We start from the raw sequence: 8,915 nt of genomic DNA, 5'->3' as shown, positions 1-8,915 counted from the left end.
ATGATGATACACACGACAACATATTATTGCCAAGTCGGAATTAATCATCCAATACTTTTCGTTTCTCTTTTCTTTTTGTTGTTGTTGGTTTTAATTAAAATTGTTTTTTAGTAACTGTTACAAGTTGCATCAAATGAAAATGCATTTCATGATTTGGTGAGGGCGAGCAAAGAAAAATCCCTTCCTGTTAACAAAGTTGATAATTTTGACTCATCTATTTGGAAATGAATCAATATGCATTATACTTCACGCTTAGCAGGTCAACTAGGTAAAGTTGACTGAAAATGAAACATGTTAAATGAATTGAAAGTTACCCACAATATATATAAGATATATGTGTAGTCTAAAATATTTATGGAAAGATTTGAAACTCTAACATAAATAGACATTTATTTGATCATATTGCACCGATGTAAGGTATAATAAGGTGTTGTTTGTTTTTTAAGAAATAAAATGTCTGTAAGCAAGCTAGGGGCACTTGGTCTTCACATCCAAGATCCTCAAATTAGCCGGGGTTGGAGCCTGCACTGGCCTGGAAGCAAGCTAGGGGCACTTGGCCTTCACATGGCCCACCTGGTCACAATGGTAACAAATCCGGGTGCTCAGGTATGTGTTGATTACTTAAACATTCTAGTTTCTGTGTATTGATTACTTTACAGAAAATTGAAGAAACTCATAAAGCACACTAGGTGTTTAATAAAATGCCTGAAAAATAAAAGATTTTTTTTTTGAAATCGTCATTTGCTGATTTAGCTATGTCCTACTCATCTTAATGAATAGAATATCTATGTATACATAAACATAAAAAAGAGAGACAAAAGGTATGTAATTGAAACAAAAGTAGAAGTAAACAATTTTACTCTTCAAAACTTTCTTCGTCAGATTTTTGGCCTTCTAGAGAGATTGATAGAAAATGGAGCATGAAGGTTCCAAATCAACTTCCTCTAATGACTCTACAAATGGTGGTGGTTCAAATTGAGGGAACAAAAGAAGGTAGCATCCTTGTTGCTGCTACCGAGGTTGCCATAGACGAAAGAAAATAGATTTAGAGCAAAACTTGAAAGGTATTTTCCAAACCTGAGTTCAAATTCATAAAAAGAAAAGTAAATGGATACGTGCTTATTGCTTTTCAGTTGAATGCATGAAATAAGTTTGGAATATAGTAAATGCATGTTAAAAGTTATTAAATAATGAATAATGTCTTATGGACAACTTAGAGTCGTAGGAGAATATGTAGCTTGTAATTTGATAATGGAAGATTTTAACAATTTTGACTTTTCTGTCAACTTCAAACAGGGAACCAAAAGTTAAAATTACTCGGCTTAGCCTCAATACAAAATGGAATTGAGTTGGAACTTATGAAATACCATTGATTAGGAGCAAAGATAGATATGATGAAGATAGTAGACACAATAAGTTCAATCTGTTGCCCAGGTTCTACTAATTTTCAATTTCTACTAATTGAATTGTTATATTTTCTGAAATTTACAGAAATTGCATGGCTTTTTACTTTTTATTTATTTCATGGGGCATTCACTAAAGCATTTTTGGCTAGAATGTCTGAAGAGAAGTGCATCTACAACACCGTTGTGAGCCTTACTTCCTCAACATCTCATACTTCAAGTCCAGTTAGGTAATGACAACGACCAAACCTGATACATTTTTAGACTTTAATGCATTAACAAAATTCCCCAGGCTTTGTGTATACGCTCGAATCAATATTTCAATATTTTGTTTTCATTTAACAAATTATTTGTAAACTGATCAGGGCATGCCACATGGCCAAACAAACATTTGATGAAGCCATATCCGAACTGGATAGCCTACAGGAAGAATCTTACAAGGAGAGCACTCCGATTTTGCAACGGATTAACGATGATCTCACTCTTTGGACCTCAAATATTTCACAGGACAAATATCTCATTTTCTTGATATATTATGTGCCAAATATCTGTCTATAAATTTTTTAAAGGTACAATTATAACTATCTTTATAGATTTATTGTATTATATTCAAACACCAAAAAGGGAAACAAAATGATGGGTTTATAAAAAAATTTATTTTTTATAATAGAGAAGTATGTACATTTGTTAAAGAATTATTCTTTTCTAATGAAAGGTTGATATTGAAAAAAGCCCTGAAATTGCAAGTGTTGAGTATGTCATAATTGTACCAACAATGAGAATTGTACCCAACAAACATGAGAAGTAATTTCATTTCCAAAGATACATCTTTCTTTTTTTCTTTTCATGATGAACACTTGTTCATGTATAAAAATATATTGTCTCGATTTATTTATAAGTCATAAATGATTTTCATGAATTTTGAATGTTTATGATTTTTTTTAGGCAAATGGAAAATTGGTAGTCTTGGCCCAACTACTTGAGAGGCTACATACTTTTAGATTCTGTGTTCTCCTCTTTGTAGACTGTAGTTGGGAGTTGGAATAAGATAAATGGATTATGAATAGTTTTAGTTTTACATTTGTAATAACATTGTGATGTGGTTTTGAATTTATCAATTGTCTTACATTATTTTTTGTAATAAAAAGTAAAATAAGTTACATTGAGATACGGTTTTGATTTTACCTCATTTTTTAGAAAGTAAAATAAGTTTATATGTTAAATTAACAGAAAAACATCATCTTAAAAACTATGCATTTTTTCCAAAAAAAAAAAAAAAAAAAAAAAAAAAACTTACACCTCTAAAACACCTCCACCCTATGCTGCGTAGCAAGGGTTACATTTAGATTATTGAGCTAGTAATTGTATGACATGTATTGTTATAATTTATGCACTTTTTCTTAAAAAACTATTATAAGTTTATTACATTTGAGTCGACACAAAATTTTAAACCTCTTATTGTTTCTTGACAATGACATAACAAAAGAATTCTAAAGTGCGTTAAAATTATTAAAGGCAAATAATGAGCAACATTTGTATTAAGACATAAATTTTGAAAAAAAAAGGTTACCGACCTAAAAAAATTGTTATACAAAATTGAGAGAAATAATATTTGAATTATGAATATGACGGAAACTCATTTGCAATTAATAAAAACGAAAACTATAAAAAGAAAATTATGTAACAGACCAAAAACGTAACTTTGAAATAAAGTAAGGATAAAAAACGCAACTTATAACATACCAATAATTTTTTAAAATTATAAACAACGAAAACTTTTAGATTAAAATTTCTTAAGGAGAAAAAGTGTAAATATAAAAATATGTTATGATCAAAGACAAAATCTCTATTTTCAAATAAATATTTGTTTTGCATTATGCTTAAAAAATTGTTATGAGGTCTGGTTTTAAACATTTTTCGAATAGAAATAATAAAACCCAATGAATAGTTACCTACACTCACAAAATAATATTTGCAAATTAAGATATATATATATATATATATATATATATATATATATATATATATATATATATATATATATATATATATATATATATATAGAGGTTTAGGTTCTATGGAAAACAAAAAACCCTAAAAATCATAAAAATGCATAAAAAAAAATACTTAGAGATCACAAAACCTTTTTTTGAATTTTTTTATGAAAAAATCGCTGCTTTTAATACAAAATCGCTGAAATTTTTTTTGAAGAAAAACCTCTTTTTTTTTATAAAAAGAAAAAAAAAATTGATTTTTTATTTTTTTTTCAGCGATTTTATTAAAAAAGTTGCGATTTTTTCATAAAAAAATTCAAAAAAAAGTTTTGTGATCTCTAAGTATTTTTTTTATGCATTTTTATGCATTTTTAGGGTTTTTTTAGGGTTTTTTTGTTTTCCAAATAACCCTTCCCTATATATATATATATATATATATATATATATATATATATCATGTAAGATTCAAATTCGATTATATAATGTGATATTCACATGTGATTGTATATTTTAAGATTCAAATGTGAAATTGACAAGAAAATTTTAAAAAATAATTAATGAAAAACACACACACAAAATGCATGTGTGCATATAGACGTAATTCATATGTGATTTACATGTGAATCACATGTAATTCACATGTTATTCACTTGTGATTTACATGTGAATCACATGTAATTGATATGTGATTCACTTGTGATTTACATGTGAATTACATGTGATTCATATGTGAATTACATGTGATTTACATGTGAATCACATGTAATCCATATGTGATTTACATGTGATTCATATGTGAATGACATGTGATTTACATGTGAATCACATTAATTCATATGTGATTCACTTGTGATTTACATGTGATTTATATGTGATTTACATGTGAATCACATGTAATTCATGTGTGATTCACTTGTGATTTACATGTGAATTGCATGTGATTCATATGTAAATTACATGTGATTTACATGTGAATCGCATGTAATTCATATGTGATTCACTTGTGAATTACATGTGATTTACATGTGAATCACATGTAATTCATATGTGAATAACATGTGATTCATATGTGAATTACATGTGATTTTTATCGATCGTACATCTTAATGTCACTAACCCTCTAGGTTACTGTAGAGGAATTACATATGATTCAAGAACAATAATTAATCAATCAAAAAAGAACAATTTTTTAGTAACTTTTTATAATTCTTTTTGAACAAATGAAAAGTTTTAGTCAACTTGAAAATTACCTGCATTTTGGCTTTGAATCTAGTTTGACCAGCTTGTTCTATAGCTTGTTCTATATTTTCTGATCTAACCATGTCAACAAGCATAAGTCGTCCACCATATTCATCAAATATATCCTCCACAACAATCTGTTAGTTTGGATCATCTGGTCTGCACCATGAGGTGGACTCATTCCAGGCTTTTGTTTTAATCCCACTTAAGCTGCAAAATGAAATTACATATCAAAACTAACACTAGTAATCCTTTACAGAGATTATAAAAGATAAGACCTATCATGCCAAATCGCCTCAAAAAATAGAGTAAAATAAAAAAAAAGGAAGTTATGTGGAAAGTGGGCTCATTGTTTAGGAGCATAAAATCCAGTAGCACAAGCACAAAGCGGATGATATGCAACATAACATGCATTGTTTGAACACTGCAACATAATTCATAAATAGAAAAATGCACAGTTAAATGCAATCCAATCTAAGTAATGATAACAAGGGGTTACCTGGATACACGCTCCATATGGAACACCACAAATGCTGCATAAAAGCTCTATCTTGTTGCATATCAGTTTCATCCTATGTTGTTAATCATTTCCTATATATGAAACAAAAAAAAACAACCTTTTCACATTAAATTCAGCATCACGACTGTTTTATCGTAAGATATGTGTACACATTTTGTTTACAAAACTAATAATTTGTTTTTTTTAATAAAAAAAGTGATGACATGTAGTCATAGCCTTGGCATGAAAATGAAAAATCTCATATGGAAATCAAAAGGCTGCTAACAGTATAATGTATGTGAGCATACTAACCAGTCACACAAAATATATATGATTGGCTAATTAGGCACCAAAAATATAATTATAAGTGAGAGATTATTGTACAGTATGTAGTTAACACACTTGATGTGATACCATACAAATTCTAGTTTCACATAATAAGACTATTTAACATAATAATGTGGGGCATGGTTTGAAAAAAAATGATCGAGTAACAATACCTGCCACTCTTAGCACTAGGCACAATTATTCCTCTTTTCTCAAGGCTCTTGTATCTGTCTCTCGCAAGGGTGCAACATGCCTACAAAATAATATAATATTTATTACATTAACAAATCTATATTTATTATCATTACAAAAATCTAATTGTAAAAAATGCAAACCTTGAGTTTCCTTAAAGAACCAATGATTTCTTCAGATAACAACACTTGAACAGGTGTAGGTTCAAATTTGAAAAACATTCAACCCCAATTCTACACATTCAACCCTAAACTTACATTGCTATAAACAAGAAAATTGCTATTTTACAAATTCAACCCTAAACTTACTTGTGTCTCCCTAGATGTGATGGACATGATTTTAGTCTTTCTTTTTTGGCAACATCACGCCTTTCATGTCTCTTGCTTTTTTCTTCATCCTATTTGGCAATTTCATCAATTATATCTGGTAAGCTGTAGTATATATTTAAAACCAAAACAAGTAAATATAATGAAAAGAAAAATGAAAATAAAAAACAAATCCAACTTAAAAAATAATCACATGTCAAGCTCTTTAGTGAACTCCTTTGTCTTTTTAGCTTCTGCTTGAATCTTCATATTTTTGTCCTATGTAGAAATATGAGCATTTAAAACTCACAACGTATAAATGAAACATGCAGGTGGATCCTGCTAATCCACCAAGAAACTTTAAATAGCTATTTTACCCAACCACATTTATAACCAAACTAGATAACTCCAATAAAACCCATAGGAAAATGCAAACAATCAAACTCAATGAAATCGAAATAGAGAAAACAAGGCATAAAGGAGAAACATATCAACCCAAGTAAGTGATTACAAAGCGTATACATACATTTTTAAGGTATAGAGGTAAGAGAAGCACCTGAAATCAAGGAGAAGAAGTCGGAAAGAGACACTGAATGGAAGAAGCTGATGTGAAATAGAGCAGAACATCCATTAAAGAATACTTCCACTCTTTAATGGAAGAAGCACCTCAATTTTGGAGCTCCATAACATGAAGAAAAGATACCAGACAGAAACAAGTTACAACAATCAGATGATCATACAAACTATTTGCAAAATACGAAAAGGACTAGTGATTTTAAGAGACAGGCTTCACATTAAGTAACGTGTTGCAATCAAATACAGGTGTTTTAAAGACTTCTCGAAAAGTAAATTATTTATGGATTAAAACCTAATTTTTGTAAGAGTGACTAGTGAACATCTAGATATAAATCTTATCATTGATTACAGTAGTTAGAGCTGGTAAATAAGAATATTAAGAGTGGAGTGAAGTAGTGTACCATAAACATCAGAAATCAGAACAACGGCGATCTTCGAATCAGTGTTCCCGGTAACGTAAGAATTGAGAGAGGCGATCTGCAGGACATCGCCAGATTCACCGCCGGAGGAGAGTGTAGGTGGGTTCTTGCAGCATTCAGGGCCAGACATTATGGACAATGGAGCAGCTTGTTTAATGCGTGCTCTGGAACAAATTCCACCATCACAACCATTCGATTTTCTTTTTATTCATCAACGCTTACATGTCTGATCGGAAAATCGGAAACACGATTGTATAAAAAAAATCAGAAATCAAAATCGATTTCAACCCTTCGAAAACCCTAGTTAGCTACTCTTTAATAAAATCACCATTGGTGAGGAATGTCATCGATCTGTCGATCCATAACACACCATCAGTATATTGTTTCTACGATTCATTGTCGGAGGTGGAATGAAGGGTAGAGAGAGGTGGGATGAAGAGGGCGAGAGAGCGTAGAGGCTGATGTGATTCAGTTCGATAAATGGGTACGAATTTTTTTATCCTAAAATACCCCTGATTCATTTCAAAAACATGCCCCCGTGTCTTTTTTTTCCCAGGTGTTTACAAAAATGCCACAAAACATCCTAACCATTCTCAGGTTCTCGGGAAACTATAGGTTCTCAAATGATCATTCCTCTCTCTCTCTCTCTGTATATATATATATATATATATATATATATATATATATATATATATATGGCTAGGTTATAATGTGGATGTACAATTATTGTGTGGACGTGTGGATAATGCTATTTTATGAAAATTACTAACGAAATATGTTGTTTTGTAATGTGAATACGTTCAATCTCACAGACCTATTGTTATTTTAATGGATTCTCACCAATTTTAATTCATTTTTGTTCTCATTCATCGTTTTTTATTTATTTTAATTCTTACAGAATACGACTCAATAAACATCCTGATAACATTCTGACAGAATGAGAATAATTAAAAAAAGTGTATAATAACCTTATAGACGATTTAATTAGTGAAAATGCTTAATAATTAAAATAATTATATAAGATTGAATGTATTCATATTATCAAACAACATATTTTCTTTGTAATTCTCACAGAATAACATTATCCACACGTCCACACAATAGATGTCAATCCACATTTGAACCTAGCTCTCTCTCTCTCTCTCTCTATATATATATATATATATATATATATATATATATATATATATAGTTAGGTTCATGTGAGACGGCTTATTTTTATGAGACCGTAAAACCATTTTTTTGGATGAAATATTCTAATATTCAAGAGTTTATCAAAAATATAATATTTGTAATATTCTAAACCAATATTTTTAACATATTTTACATTGAAATATTCTAAAACATATAATGTTAGAATATTATACATATTATATTTTTACGAACACTAGAAATATTAGATTATTTCACTAAAAATTGGTTTTACGGTCTCACAAAATTAGATCCGTCTCAAATGAACTTATATATATATATATATATATATATATATATATATATATATATATATATATATATATATATATATATATATATATATATATTACCTTTTATTGAAATATAGCAAAAATAATTATAATACTTTTCATTATATATATATATATATATATATATATATATATATATATATATATATATATATATATATATAAATGAAAAGTAATATAATTATTTTTGCTATATTTCAATAAAAGCTAAACTTTTATTATTTTGTCAGGATTTTGTAAACGTCTTTATTTTTTCATTCATTCATTTCCAAACCGTGATCGTAAGATTAAATTGAGATTTAAAAGATCTCACCAAATTACAATATATATAAGTTTTAGGATTAAAAATACCTCTTCATCTATCTTTTCATAGTTATATAAAATCTAACACTTGTGATAAAATAAAAAATTAGTAAATAAAGTTTAAAATATGCATATCTTATCTTATATAATCTTACATGACAACTGATACATTGA

The 8,915-nt window shown here is 28.8% G+C and overlaps 1 long non-coding RNA gene across 10 annotated transcripts; it reads right to left on the bottom strand.

Moving 5' to 3' along the window:
* Positions 1 to 363: 363 nt before the first annotated feature.
* LOC145133096 (uncharacterized) lies at positions 364 to 7,426 on the bottom strand. 10 transcript variants are annotated; one of them, XR_013718398.1, is made up of 9 exons: positions 6,516 to 7,426; positions 6,174 to 6,238; positions 5,963 to 6,051; positions 5,798 to 5,887; positions 5,636 to 5,715; positions 5,136 to 5,227; positions 4,648 to 4,846; positions 861 to 1,077; positions 364 to 573 (listed from the first exon to the last, which is right to left on the bottom strand). It is a non-coding gene; the product is annotated as an uncharacterized LOC145133096 (long non-coding RNA). The 10 variants fall into 10 exon arrangements; XR_013718411.1 differs by lacking the exon at positions 364 to 573 and having other exon boundaries at positions 774 to 1,077; positions 6,516 to 6,638; positions 6,937 to 7,426; XR_013718413.1 differs by lacking the exon at positions 861 to 1,077.
* Positions 7,427 to 8,915: the final 1,489 nt, after the last annotated feature.

The sequence above is a fragment of the Lactuca virosa genome, chromosome 1, assembly GCF_052849685.1.
Source record: "Lactuca virosa cultivar CGN04683 chromosome 1, Lactuca_virosa_CGN04683_v6, whole genome shotgun sequence".
NCBI classification, from domain to species: Eukaryota; Viridiplantae; Streptophyta; class Magnoliopsida; order Asterales; family Asteraceae; genus Lactuca; species Lactuca virosa.
The sequence above is the reverse complement of the archived record's forward strand: the minus strand, read 5'-3'. Positions and strand labels throughout refer to the sequence as shown.